This window comes from Delphinapterus leucas, chromosome 1 (genome assembly GCF_059928025.1).
Source record: "Delphinapterus leucas isolate spDelLeu-1000000601 "Yukka" chromosome 1, BTC_Dleu_Yukka2, whole genome shotgun sequence".
NCBI lineage: Eukaryota > Metazoa > Chordata > Mammalia > Artiodactyla > Monodontidae > Delphinapterus > Delphinapterus leucas.
In genome coordinates this window covers 122174255-122188480 of record NC_143129.1, presented here as the reverse complement: position 1 = coordinate 122188480, position 14226 = coordinate 122174255, and positions in this window count along the sequence as shown.

Sequence of the window (14226 nt, the reverse complement as noted above, 5' to 3'; positions counted from 1 at the left end):
ATCAAGGAAAGAGGATGTTAAACAGAAAATGCAAAATAAAACAGGAGAAATCACTCCAAAAATGTCAGTAATCACGATAAATGTAAATATAGTAAACACATCCATTAAGTCTGTGTGATTGGATTAAAACAATCCCGTACTATATGATTCTTATAAGACAAATATCCAAAACAAACCGACGCATGAAGTTTGAAAATTAGAGGCATGGAAAGAGGTACTGGGCCAATACTAACATAAAGAAAGTTCAAGAAACAATATTAATCTTATACAAAACAGAATTTGAGGCAATTTTTATAGAAATAGAGAAAAGTCTGTTGAGCTAAATAATGTTTTCATTTTTTTCCTTGATGAAAATTATCTCTGAAAATTCAGACTTCTAAGAAGGGGAATCACCCTTTTAGAAATAAAATTTTCTTAATTGAAAAATGTTCTGAAATTTTAATGTTCCCACACTTTTGGCCAATAATCACTGTTACCTATGAAAGGTGAAGAAGTCTAAACAGAAGCTAAGAACCCATTAAATGCAGAAAACCCTTGTCTAGTCTTCTCATATGACTAATCCATCCTCTGACTCTGGTTGGAATAAAGTAACCCCAATTTAAAAAATTAAATATTACCAGTGGCCCCAATTTTTAAAAATTAAGTATTTGAGTAAGTTAAATATTACCCAGAATAAATATTATACTTTGGTCATAGTCATAAGATTGACTGTCAAAGTACAATCCAAAGACACTGAGTCAGGAGTAGGATTCACGTTTGTGTTTAGAAAGAGTCAATTGAAAATCTCTGGAGAAATGCTACTTTACCATTTTTCCATCAGGAATTGGCTGCTCATCTGTGGGCAATTTTAGACTACATTTACATATGCACATTAGTCATTTTACTAAGTAGTTCATTTATAAATACATATTGGCACTACAGTAAGTCCCCTACATACGCATGAGTTTTGTTCTGAGATCACATTCGTAAGTCCAATTTGTTCATAAGTCCAGCAAAGTTAGCCTAGGTACCCAACTAACACAATCGGCTATATAGTACTGTACTGTACTAGGTTTATAATACTTTTCACACAAATAATACATAAAAAACAAACAAACACAAAAAGAAAACATTCTTTATCTTACAGTATAGTACCTTGAAAAGTACGGTAGTACAGTACAACAGCTGGCATACAGGGGCACATTCAAATCTTTGAAAGTTTGCAACTTGAAGGTTTGTATGTAGGAGACTTGCTGTATATGCCAAACACTGTTGAGAACTGGGTGTACAAAGACGGTGAGGCCTGACTCTTTCTCTCCAGGCATGGGTAGACCAGCGTGGGAGACAGATCAGCACGTGGCAGAGCAGCGTTGGGAAATGTAGTGCTTGCACTGACACGTGATGTGCGTGAAGAGGCAGTGGTTTCCACATGCAGAAGCCAAACAGGCTGTTGAATGGATTTACCAGATTAGCTTGATTCCTACTATCTTGGTGCTGATTTGCAAACTGATAACTAATAAAGAAAATGAAGTGGGCCATGCACAAATGTCTGGGAAGTTGCTCATAGAAATTTTTTTGACTAGCTCTTTAGAATCAAAATAAGTCAGTTTAAACATCCTCTGTCAGTTAAGACTTTTCTGAAGACTACAGCTACAAATGGCAAACAGGCATCCTGGGAACAAACTGACTAGTACATATGAGCCTTGTCTCACTTGCTTAGCTTAGTCATTGTTTCTCATGTTTTGAGGTCTCAAACAGCTATGTGAGTCAATGAAGCACATGTAACCAAGGACAGAAGGTTCTAGTTGAAGGCTTTTTTTTTTTCTTTCACAATAGTAAAACAAAAGATTGAAGGACAGGACCTTAAAGATGAGAGACAGAAAGAGAAAATATTTCTTCACCTCATCTAGATACTAAAACGTCCTTCCTCTTGCAACCTTTATCTGCTTTCAGAGATGCTTTGATGACATGAAATGTACTTATTCTGCTGGAGGACTGTCTATTTATAAATTGCTGTGTAATAAACCACACCAAAACCTAGTGGCTTAAAACAACACTATTCATTTTGCTTTGAAATCTGCCACTTGGGCAGGGCTTTTCAGGGATGACTGTTCTCTTTTCCACATGATGTCAGCTGGGGCAGTTTGACTGTGGCTGGTGGAACCTCTTCCAAGATGGGTCATTCCACTGCTAACAAGCTGGTGCTGATTGTTAGCTGGTAGCTCAGCTGGGAAACAAGGCTGGGGGTCTTGTTTCCTTTCTGTGTGGGCCTGTTCTTTGAGATGCTTGGGGTTTCTCAAAACATGGTATCTGGGTTCCAAGAGCAAGTGTTTCAAGAGACAGGAAATAGAACTGCTGGTCTATTAATTAAGGTCTGGGCTCAGAGACTGTCACAGCTTTTCTTCCGTAATCTATGGGTCAAAGTAGATACAGAGCCCACCCACATTCAAGGGGAAGGGTTATAGACCCCACGTTTCTAGTGGAGGAGTGTCAAAGTATTTGTGGACTCCTTTAATAGACCATGAATGCCAAGCCCCGTCTCGTTTCTGTCACTATTAAGCATGAGAAGAGTCTTGGGACCAAACACATTGGAAGGACAGAGACATACAAAGGAATAGATGAGTGAAAATGATAAATCCAGATACAGCAGGCTTTTGCAGCCATAAATGTTTTTGCTGCAGTTTGATTAACAATACTCTCTCCAAGGAACACTACTGCTTTTGCTGTTGCAGGGATATAGGGACAGGGGTAAGGGGTTTCAGAGGTTTCTCTCAGGTCATTTTCAGTGAACTCAACATCTAGAAGTTGCTACCTTTGACCTGTCTTTCTTTCTACACTCTTATCTTTGTTAACTTCAGATTCTAATTTTTTTTCCTCCTGTTTATTGCTCTGTGCTGATTTCTTAGACTTGGATGATTGTTTTTTCCCTTTGTTTGTTTAGTCTGCACAACCAACTCTATCCTCCCCCCACCCGCCCCTTTTAAAATCTTCTCTCCTCACATCTACTTTTCTGTAATTTAAATAAATTACAGATGTGGTGAAAATGTTTGGCCTCCTAATTTGACTCTCAAAGAACATATTGAGAAGACAAATGACTGATTTAAAATGCTTTATCATAGGAAAAACAAAAACAAATGGGAATATCTTAGCATCTTGAGCCAAAACCCATTTTTTATTAGAATCATTTATTTGGTCAGGCAGCCTGATACTACTGTATACCTAAAAATACTTTCAGCTGTTTATTTGCATCTTCAAGATCCATGTCAGTTTTAAGTTTATCAAGACCATAAAGAATATTTATTTATTAATTATTGAAGTATAGTTGATTTACAATATTGTGTTAGTTTCACATATACAGCATAGTGATTCAGTTATATATATATATATATATATATATATATATATTTAGATTCCTTTTTATAGGTTATTACCAGATATTGAATATAGTTCTCTGTGTTATACAGTAAATCCTTGTTATTTATCTATTTTATATATAGTAGTGTGTATCTGTTAATTCCATACTCCTAATTTCTCTCTCCCCCTTGGTAACCATAAGTTTGTTTTCTATGTCTTTGAGTCTGTTCTGTTTTGTAAATAAATTCATTAGTATTATTTTTTAGGTTCCACATATAAGTGATATCATCTAATACTTGTCTTTCTCTGTCTGACTTACTTCACTTCATATGATATTCTCTAAGACTGCAAGGAGTTTTTGTCAATTGTATCAGAGCTCTTGCCCACATGGGGATCTTAAATTAGTCCACATATAAAATTAAACTAATCTTAAATTAGTCTAAAAATTTTAAAAATTCTTGAAAATACTGAATAATTATCTTAAAGCTTTTCATTGATACATTCATTTTTGGATACTCACTTTGGTCTTAATTTACCAAAATGACTTTATAATTCATTTCCAAAGAAGAAAAAAGTAATTTTCTTCCTGTTTCCATTTTCCTCATTTTTTTTCTTAAAGAGCAAATAACACAAAAGCAGAAATATAGCAAGATAACAAGGTTATTTCACATTATTATTTGCTGAAGTTCAGGTTCTAGAAGTACCTGTTCCTATCTTCTTGCTACTTATGTGCAAACCCTTAGATTGGAATCTTGTAATAGAGTTTAGATCCCTATTAGCTAAAAACACACTTGTATTATTTTTCTCTGGACAGCTTACACTCTGGCAGCACATGAGACTACACTTGATTGGCTGTATAGGGGAACAAGTATCCCTGGTTAAATCTATTCCACAAGTAAAGACTGGAGCTGGGCCTGGGTGCCAATTAGAACCAGCACTGAGCATTTGCTATACAAATTAATGTCATTGGCAAAGTTCAACATTCTCCTTAGCTAAATAAAACTATAATGTTAGAATATAGGAAAAAATCATGTCTTAAACCATATATCTTTTAAAATATAATGAACAGGATAAGATTTTTGCAAATATATACAAGTTGTGATCAGTGAGAAGATCATGCATTCATTCACTTAGCACATATTAAGTATCTATTTGATGTAGTTTTGGGGCTTTCATTGGGGACCAGTAAATAGTATCCCCTCTCTTGATGAGGTTTTGAACAAGTTAATTCAGCAAATGGTCAAATATTTATTGGTTGCCTATTATGGGCCAGGCACTGTTCTAGAAGCTGGGATACAATCATTCAACAAAATAGACACATATCCCTGGTAATACGGTTAGTTACCTTCTACCAACGGTAGATAGATTTGAATACAGAGGATGATCTTTATCAGTAATAAAGTTGGAAGAAGGAGGTTAGTGTGAGACTGAAATTGTCTGTACATTGAATCCTAGGATCCATCAGACTTTTATACACACCCAGTTCCAGGCAATGCCAGACTAAGATAGGCCTCCTCATGTGGGTGCAGACCTGTGCCTAAAGCTAGCTCCTAGAGGAAGGAATGGGGGAGAATGCTAAATTCTTCTCAAATTCATCAGTCCGATAAGCCATTCCTTCTCCCTTGGGGTGAAGTGAGTCAAGGAGAGAAGTGAGGTACATTTTAGGGAGTGTTAGATGTGTAGGGCAACCATGTTTCCTTCTAATTCTAGCTGTTGGGGATTGTGTTCTTAATTGCTCATGATAGACTGTGAGAACTCCAAGGCCAGTGAAAAGCGAGGGGCAGCAAGCTTCCACTGCAGTGAATCACACAGATAATGGCAATTTTCAGCAAAACGTCTCACTTTTCTGGTCACGTCAAATCTATGATATTTACTAAGTAGCTATGATGAGTAGGTTTTGTGCTGGGTGACAACAGGGGCCGTAGAGATATGACAACTACACATTTCAGCCCTCAAGGAGCTTCCTCTAGTGCAAAGACAGACATTTACCAATAACAAAGCTATGGTAGAATCTGGAAAAAGTGCTTCTGGGAAGTATTTTGACAATAGGAATTGTGAAGCCTTCATTTAGGAATGCATTCGAGCTAGACCTTGAAGTTCCAGAGTAAGTGTTATCTTTTCCATGGAGGCTGCTTTGATTCCCACAGCAGAAATCAATCTGTCTTTCCTCTAAATCCCCACTGCAATCTCTTTAACATCTCTTATTGCACTTATTATTCTTATACCTTATTGGCTAATTAATTGTCATGAACCTATTATTTCTCCTTTACGCGTAAGCACATTAAAGCCAGGAAACGTGTCTCTCACACAGGCTGTGTTCAAGAAACATCAAATGAATAAGTAAACTTACAATGGAGATAATCTGTTGAAATGGTTACTAATATCACTCTCCCATAATTTTTTATTCGATGGAAACTGAGGTGGTGACATCTTCATGTCTCACCCTGTGTGTGGACAGACACACAAGAAGAGGTTACTCCTATCACTTGTTTGTCTGCCTAGTCCATGCATTCGAATGTTCATTTACCTACATGGTTGTTTGTTATTTTCTGAGTATCTGTCACTTGTGGCCCTTCATATAGGATAGGGAGAATTTCTGCCAGAATAATTGTATAGAACTTGATCCAGAAGGAGGTAAATAAGAGCTGTATGTTTTTGCAGTTCCCTTCTATGAAGAGTTTGGGACTATGGAATGCCATTATGCTTTTTCAATTCTTGTTATTTGTGGCTCTTTCTGAGATTTTATGGGCTATGCATGATTTGAATAGCACAAATATAATGAGAAACAGATTATAATAGCACAACTAAATTTTTTAGAGAAAAATTATCTGTAGCTGTTTCTTCCAAATTCTAAAGTCTATTGCCCTTAAGATAACTGTGAAAAATTTGCTGCAGTATTTACTCAGGGGTCCAAAATCACAAACAAACAATGTATGAGTGGCACTTTAGAATCCCAGAGGATTCTAAGTTTTCAAGGGCTTGAATGTGTGACTGAAGACTTGGCAGGACCAATAACCAGTGCCGGCAAATGCAGAAATACTGAAAACCCTGTTTCCATGCTAGCTTTCTTACTGGTCTGGTCATCTTTGTAAGTGTGGCTTTGGTCTGAGCTGGCAAAACTTGTCTGGGTTTCGGTTTACTTCTGAAGTTCAATGTTTCAATAGTGTGGTCTGGCTCCTGCTAAACTGCATTGAGAATTTTGGATGAAACTCCTTAGGTTTGAGGCTATGTGAATCAAATCTGATGAAAAGGCATATTGACAGTGCTTTGCTTGTTTCTTTTCAAGGTTTCCCCAGCCCTGCGGTAACTGTAATTCCTCCTCTGCTGGGTGTAGTCTTCTATTCTCGCTTTTATTCACTACTTGAGTTCTCCGTTAAAGAGATTTTTAATTGATTATATATGTGCAACCTCTCATGAAGATGCCTTAGTTAGGTACGCTATGTCCTGTTGGCATGGAACTCAAATATCACTTTCCAATGCAAAGTGAACGTTTTCCAGGATAACTTGGAATCCTGGATGACTCTGTGGGACACTTAGGAGAACTCATTAGAGTGGAAATTATTAACTGCAGAGCAAATTTAGGAGAACTGTGGTTTGATTAAGTTAAGATGCTCCAAATAATGAACCCAAAGAAACGCACATCAGGATTCCCGGTCTTCTAAGGAATCCCCAGGTCTCTCTTGCATTTATGATATTACTCAGTATGAACCGTGTACCTGCAGTTTGCAGTGCGCTAGAGCAGTGGTACTCCATTAGGGGTGAATTAGGCCCCCAGGGGACATTTGCGATGTCTGGAAATATTTTGGGTTGTCACAACTGGTAGCGGTGGGGGGTGGAGGTAATGGGTTGAAAGTGACATCTAGTGGGTAGAGGGTGGCATCTGGATGCTGTTAAACATCCCAAAGGGCACAGCATAATCTCCTCCAACCCCCAGATTATCTGACCTGACATGTCATACTGCATTAGGAGTAACCCTGGTCTAGAGGTAACTAACAAGTAATCCTGATTCTTGTTCTTAATGAGTTTTTATATTATAGGAGCGAGAAGGAGAGAGAGAGAGAGAGGAGAAAATGGAAAAAATAATTAGTGGGACATTTTCAGAAGTAATTGCAGTTAAGATGGTATTTCTCTGAGGGAGAGTGAACAAGCCAGCTATGGGTCTGACAGATGCCTGCACCTTTGTGGGGTTATAATGAGTTCAGGCTAGTCTTCATGTTGTAAGTTTAGAAAATTAAACTTCGGCAGTTCATCAAGGGCAATCAGACATCTGCAAAAGCTTTCACTTTGCTGCAGTAGTCAGTCATTTAAATTGGGCAATTTTCAATGTAAATATGCGTTTCCATGCTGCTTTTTTGAGTTAAACGCCATTTCGATGGAAGGAATCTACGAAGGGAGAGAATTCTACTAAATGGGATAATTACCAAGTTGAGAATATATTTTTCAGATCTCAGCTCTCAGGCTACATAACTTGTTGCCTGATATTCAGCATATATTCAGAAACATTCAACACAAATTTGGGGGCATTTACAATGGGTCAGACACTGCAGGGGCTCCACTGGGTTCTAAATGTGTATGTTTTGACCATAGGTACACAGTAAGTCTCCGCCTTCACAGAGCACCATGGCGCTAAGGAGTAGGTACTGAAGGAGGGGTACAACTGGAAGCGTTCCATCCTGTTGGCTGCATGGACCTGAAGGTCTCCATACCACGGCGTTTTTTTTTTGTTTTTTTTTTTTTGCGGTACGCGGGCCTCTCAGTGTTGTGGCCTCTCCCTTTGTGGAGCTCAGGCTCCAGACGCGCAGGCTCAGCGGCCATGGCTCACTGGCCCAGCCGCTCCGCGGCACGTGGGATCTTCCCGGACCGGGGCTCGAACCCGTGTACCCTGCATTGGCAGGCGGACTCTCAACCACTGCGCCACCAGGGAAAGCCCCATACCACAGCTCTTATCCTGCATCTCCTCTTTATTCCCACCGCCGCCCCTCCCCAGGTCTTCCCTCTTACTACCTTTCATTTACCACTAGAGTTCAGGTTTCCTCTTTGGTCCTCCATAGAAATAGAACCTAATATAAATTAACCTTTTTACACATTAATTTTGAGCCCGTTGGTCCTCCGCTCGAAACCCTTCAACTGTAGGGCATGCCTACACAATAAAGTCCTAATTCCTGTCATCTAATAAATGCTCTATCCTGTCCCTAATTTTTCTTTCAAGCATGTATTTTCATTGCTCTTCACATGCCTTAGGCTCCAGCCAGACAGAACCACCTGCCATTTTCCTGCATGTTCTACACTCGCCGGCCTTGGGGATTTTTCCTGTTCCCTGTGTAAAGGTCACCCGGTTCCCCGTCATTGCCTGTACATGTCCTACCCTTTCTTCAAGGATCAGGTCAAACACACTACCCCCAAGTCTCTTCAGCTGCAAGGTCTTTGCCTCCTCTGAACTCTCCCTCCTCTGAAATTCTCTCTTTTCCCCCCATGATACAAAATACTTTTTGCTCTTGATTTATGTTATACCTTCAGAAAAAAAGAAACTTCTGTGAGAAGGAGAGAGGCAGCATGGTGTAGAGCAGTGCTTCTCAAAGTTTAATGTACATCAGATCACCTGGGAATCTTCTTAAAGCCAGGTTCTGATTCAGTAGGTCTGGGCTGGGGCCTGAGAGTCTGCATTTTTAACAAGTTTCTAAGTTGTTGCTACGGTCGCTCCATGGGCCACGCTGTGAGCAGCAAAGGTGAATAGGACTTGGAATAATGCCTATGAACCAAAAGAATAGTCATTGTCTAAGTCTGCTGTAGGTTAGCTGCAAGTAACTAGCAGGCTCCACTGTTCTGAACAAATCTTCCAGGATTTGAATATTACAGTTCTGTGTCGAATTTTTGGCCCCATCATTTCCTGGCTGCATGGTCTTACACAAATCAGTTAATTTCACTAAGCCTTAGCTTCATCTTCTGCTGAATGAGGGTGATAACTTGATTGTCAATCTCTGCTGTCTCCAGCTTGGCCCAGCTGCTGCTAGTAATCTGGTAATTTGCTATCTGGTGGCTCAGTCCCCTAAAGCCGACAGCCAGTTAGAAGTAACACTAGATCTTGGTTTGGGGCCACCTCTTAGTTATTAAGAGTGGCTCGACAATGGTGCTTTGTGGTTCCTGTGACTAGTGGCTGGGTTGGGGGAATCTTGGTACAGGGAGCTCTTGGGTGAGTTTTGGACTTCAGCCTTCCTACCTAATCTTTATCTTGGGTGGTCCAGTTTCAGATGGTTTTCTGCCCTGGACCTGGATTTCATTTAGTCACTTGCTGGGTGACTAAGCTGACCTCTAATTTCTGTTACCTAGTTGTGGCCAGTCCCTTACCTCTAGGGCTAACTCTGCTCCTGTTCTACTTTTTATCAATTGAAATGACTCTACCTGCCCTGATGCCAAGGCCTTAGTTGCCTACACTTTCCCGTGTCAAACTATTCCAAATGCTTTATATGCATTAACCCACTCAATTATCACAGTAATAGTATAAAGTAGGTTCTAGTATCCCCATATTATGGATGAGGAGGTTTCAGAGAGGTTGAGTGATTTGCTCAAAGTCACACAGTAAGTAGAGTAGGCAGTAGCTGGAAATGACAAAATTTCTAATTGTAAACTCATATTACTTCTCTCACTAAAATCTCTGCCACCTACTACAGAGGTCCCATCGCATATCCTTGAGGAATCAAGATTAGTATTTCTTCTCCTTTGATTGAGAGTAAGGATGGTAGAAGCCACTTTGAACTCCTTCAGGAGATTATGTAGCTGGTGGGCTGTGCAGTGTTAAAGTACGATGCCATAGACTGACTGAGGAAGAAGAAAGTGTTTCCCTTTTCCTGACATTTGGGGAGTAGCAACAGCTTCTTGAGAACTTCCAGTTTTGCACATCAATTTACACTGGAAAAATGTATATGCAAGGTGAAGATGAAAGTATACTTATTTTAGTTAAATGCTCTAACAGTTGGTTTTATCAAGGACAACACACAACTCTATCAACTAGTACTTTTTCTCCTTTATCTTTCTTCTTTCACTTTTCTTGCCATTATTCTCTATTCTATGGACACTTATATAATTAGGATTGTTTTATAGGCACACAAAAGAACTGACTCCTCAGCTTTTCAGTGTAAGATGGACTCTCTCACTTAATATTTCATTTAATAAATCATCTACTTCTTTGTGATCTCTAATAAATTGATGATAATATTTTTTCAGCTGAACTTTTAATTATGGTAAAACATACATAACATAAAATTCATTATTTTAACCATTTAAAAACATTTAATGATTTAAACAATTTTAACCATTAAAACATTCCAGTGGTGTTTAATACATTCAGAATGTTGTGCAACCATACACAACTATATAGTTCTGTAACATTTTCATCACCCGAAAAGGAAACCCCATGAATCAGTCACTTCCCATTCCCCACTCCTCTCGGCTCCTGAAAAACACTAATCTTTTCTTTGTCTTTATGGATTTGCCTATTCAGGATATTCTGTATAAATGGAATTATACAATATGCAGCCTTCTGTGTCTCGTTTTACTTAGCTGTCACGCAGCATAATGTTTTGCAGTTCAACCATGTTGTAGCATATATCAGTACTTCATTCCTTTATATGGAATAATTATAGTCCATTGTATGGATATCCACATTTTGTTTATTCATTAATCAGTTAATAGACATTTGGATTGTTTCCATCTTTTGACTGTTGTAAATAGTGCTGCTATGAATGTTTGTGTACAAAATGTTTTTTCTGAGCATCTGTCTTTAATTCTTTTGGGTATAGACCTGGGTTTGGATTTATTGAGTCATATGGTAATTTCATGTTTAATTTATTGAGGAGCTGCCAGTTGTTTTTCATAGCAGCTGCACCGTTTTACATTCCCACCAGCTATGTATGAGGGCTCTAACTTATTCACCTCTCCCAACATTTGTTGTTTTTCATTTATTTGAATATAGCTCTCCTAGTGTGTGTGAAGTGGTATGTTGTGTGGTTTGAATTGCATTTTCCTAATGACTAATGGCATTCAGCTTGTTTTCATGCGATTGTTGATCATTTGCATATCTTCTTTAGAGAAATGTCTCTTCAAGGCCTTTATTTTTAATTGGGTTGTTTCTCTTTTTGTTTGTGAGGTGTAAGAGTTCTTCATACACTCTGGATACTTACCAGATATATTATTTGCACATATTTTCTTACATTCTGTGGGTTGTTTTTTTTTCACTTTCTTGGTAGTGTCTTTTGAGAACAAAAGTTTTGAAATTTTGGTGAAATCTAATTTACCAATTTTCTTTTTTGCTTGTAGTGTCATATTTAAGAAACCACTGTCAAATTCTAGGTAATGAGGACATAGTCCTCTGTTTTCTTCTAAGACTTTTATAGTTTTAGCTCTTATATTTAGGTCTTCAATCCTTTTTTTTTTTTTAACATCTTTATTGGAGTATAATTGCTTTACAATGGTGTGTTAGTTTCTGCTATATAACAAAGTGAATCAGCTATACATACACATATATCCCCATATCTCTTCCCTCTTGCATCTCCCTACCTCCCACCCTCCCTATCCCACCCCTCTGGGTGGTCACAAAGCCCTGAGCTGATCTCCCTGTGCTATGCAGCTGCTTCCCACTAGCTATCGATTTTACATTTGGTAGTGTATATGTCCATGGCACTCTCTCACTTTGTCCCAGCTTACCCTTCCCCCCTCCCCATGTCCTCAAGTCCATTCTCCAGTAGGTCTGCGTCTTTGTTCCCGTCCTGCCCCTAGGGTCTTCAAAACCATTTTTTTTTCTTTTTAGATTCCATATATATGTGTTAGCATATGGTGTTTGTTTTTCTCTTTCTGACTTACTTCACTCTGTATGACAGACTCTAGGTCCATCCACCTCACTACAAACAACTCAATTTCGTTTCTTTTTATGGCTGAGTAATATTCCATTGTATATATGTGCCACATCTTCTTTATCCATTCATCTGTCGATGGACACTGAGGTTGCTTCCATGTCCTGGCTATTGTAAATAGAGCTGCAATGAACATTGTGGTACATGACACTTTTTGGGTTATGGTTTTCTCAGGGTATATGCACAGTAGCTGGATTGCTGGGTCGTATGGTAGTTCCATTTTTAGTTTTTGAAGGAACATCCATACTGTTCTCCATAGTGGCTGTATCAATTTACATTCCCACCAACAGTTCAAGAGGGGTCCCTCTTCTCCACACTCTCTCCAGCATTTATTGTTTGTAGATATTTTGATGATGGCCATTCTGACTAGTATGAGGTGATACCTCATTGTACTTTTGATTTGCATTTCTCTAATGATTAATGATATTGAGCATTCTTTCAACTGTTTGTTGGCAATCTGTATATCTTCTTTGGAGAAATGTCTATTTAGCTCTTCTGCCCATTTTTGGATTGGGTTTTTGTTATTTTGATATTGAGCTGCATGAGGTGCTTGTAAATTTTGGAGATTAATCCTTTGTCAGTTGCTTCATTTGCAAATATTTTCTCCCATTCTGAGTGTTGTCTTTTCGTCTTGTTTATGGTTTCCTTTGCTGTGCAAAAGGTTTTACGTTTCACTAGGTCCCATTTGCTTATTTTTCTTTTTATTTCCATTTCTATAGGAGTGGGTAAAAAAGGATCTTGCTGTGATTTATGTCATAGAGTGTTCTGCCTATGTTTTCCTCTAAGAGTTTGATAGTGTCTGGCCTTACATTTAGGTCTCTAATCTATTTTGAGTTTATTTCTGTGTATGGTGTTAGGGAGTGTTCTAATTTCATTCTTTTACATGTAGCTGTCCAGTTTTCCCAGCACCACTTATTGATGAGGCTGTCTTTTCTCCTTTTATTCTTGCCTCCTTTATCAAAAGTAAGGCGCCCATATGTACATGGGTTTATCTCTGGGGTTTCTATCCAGTTCCATTAATCTATATCTCTGTTTTTGTGCCAGTACCATACTCTCTTGATTACTGTAGCTTTGTAGTACAGTCTGAAGTCAGGGAGCCTGATTCCTCCACCTCCATTTTTCTTTCTCAAGACTGCTTTGGCTATTCGGGGTCTTTTGTGTTTACATACAAATTGTGAAATTTTTTGTTCTAGTTCTGTGAAAAATGCCATTGGTATTTTGATAGGGATTACATTGAACATGTAGATTGCCTTGGGTAGTATAGTCATTTTCACTATGTTGATTATTATAATGTTGATTATTCCAGTCCAAGAACATGGTATCTCTATCCATCTGTTTGTATCATCTTTAATTTCTTTCATCAGTGTCTTATAGTTTTCTGCATACAAGTCTTTTGTCTCCTTAGGTAGGTTTATTCCTAGGTATTTTATTCTTCTTGTTGCAGTGGTAAATGGGAGTGTTTTCTCAATTTCTCATTCAGATTTTCATCATTAGTGTATAGGAATGCCAGAGATTTCTGTGCATTAATTTTGTATCCTGCTACTTTACCAAATTCACTGATTAGCTCTAGTAGTTTTCTGGTAGCATCTTTAGGATTGCCCATTATAGTATCATGTCATCTGCAAACAATGGCAGCTTTACTTCTTCTTTTCCGATTTGGATTCCTTTGATTTCTTTTTCTTCTCTGATTGCTGTGGCTAAAACTTCCAAAACAATGTTGAATAATAGTGGTGAGAGTGGGCAACCTTTTCTTGTTCCTGATCTTAGTGGAAATGATTTCAGTTTTCACCATTGAGGACGATTTTGGCTGTGGGTTTGTCATATATGTCCTTTATTATGTTGAAGTAAGCTCACTCAACGCCTACTTTCTGCAGGGGTTTTTTATCATAAATCAGGGTTGGATTCTGTTGAAAGCTTTCTCTGCATCTATTGAGATGATTATACGGTTTTCTCCTTCAATTTGTTAATATGGTGTATCACATTGATT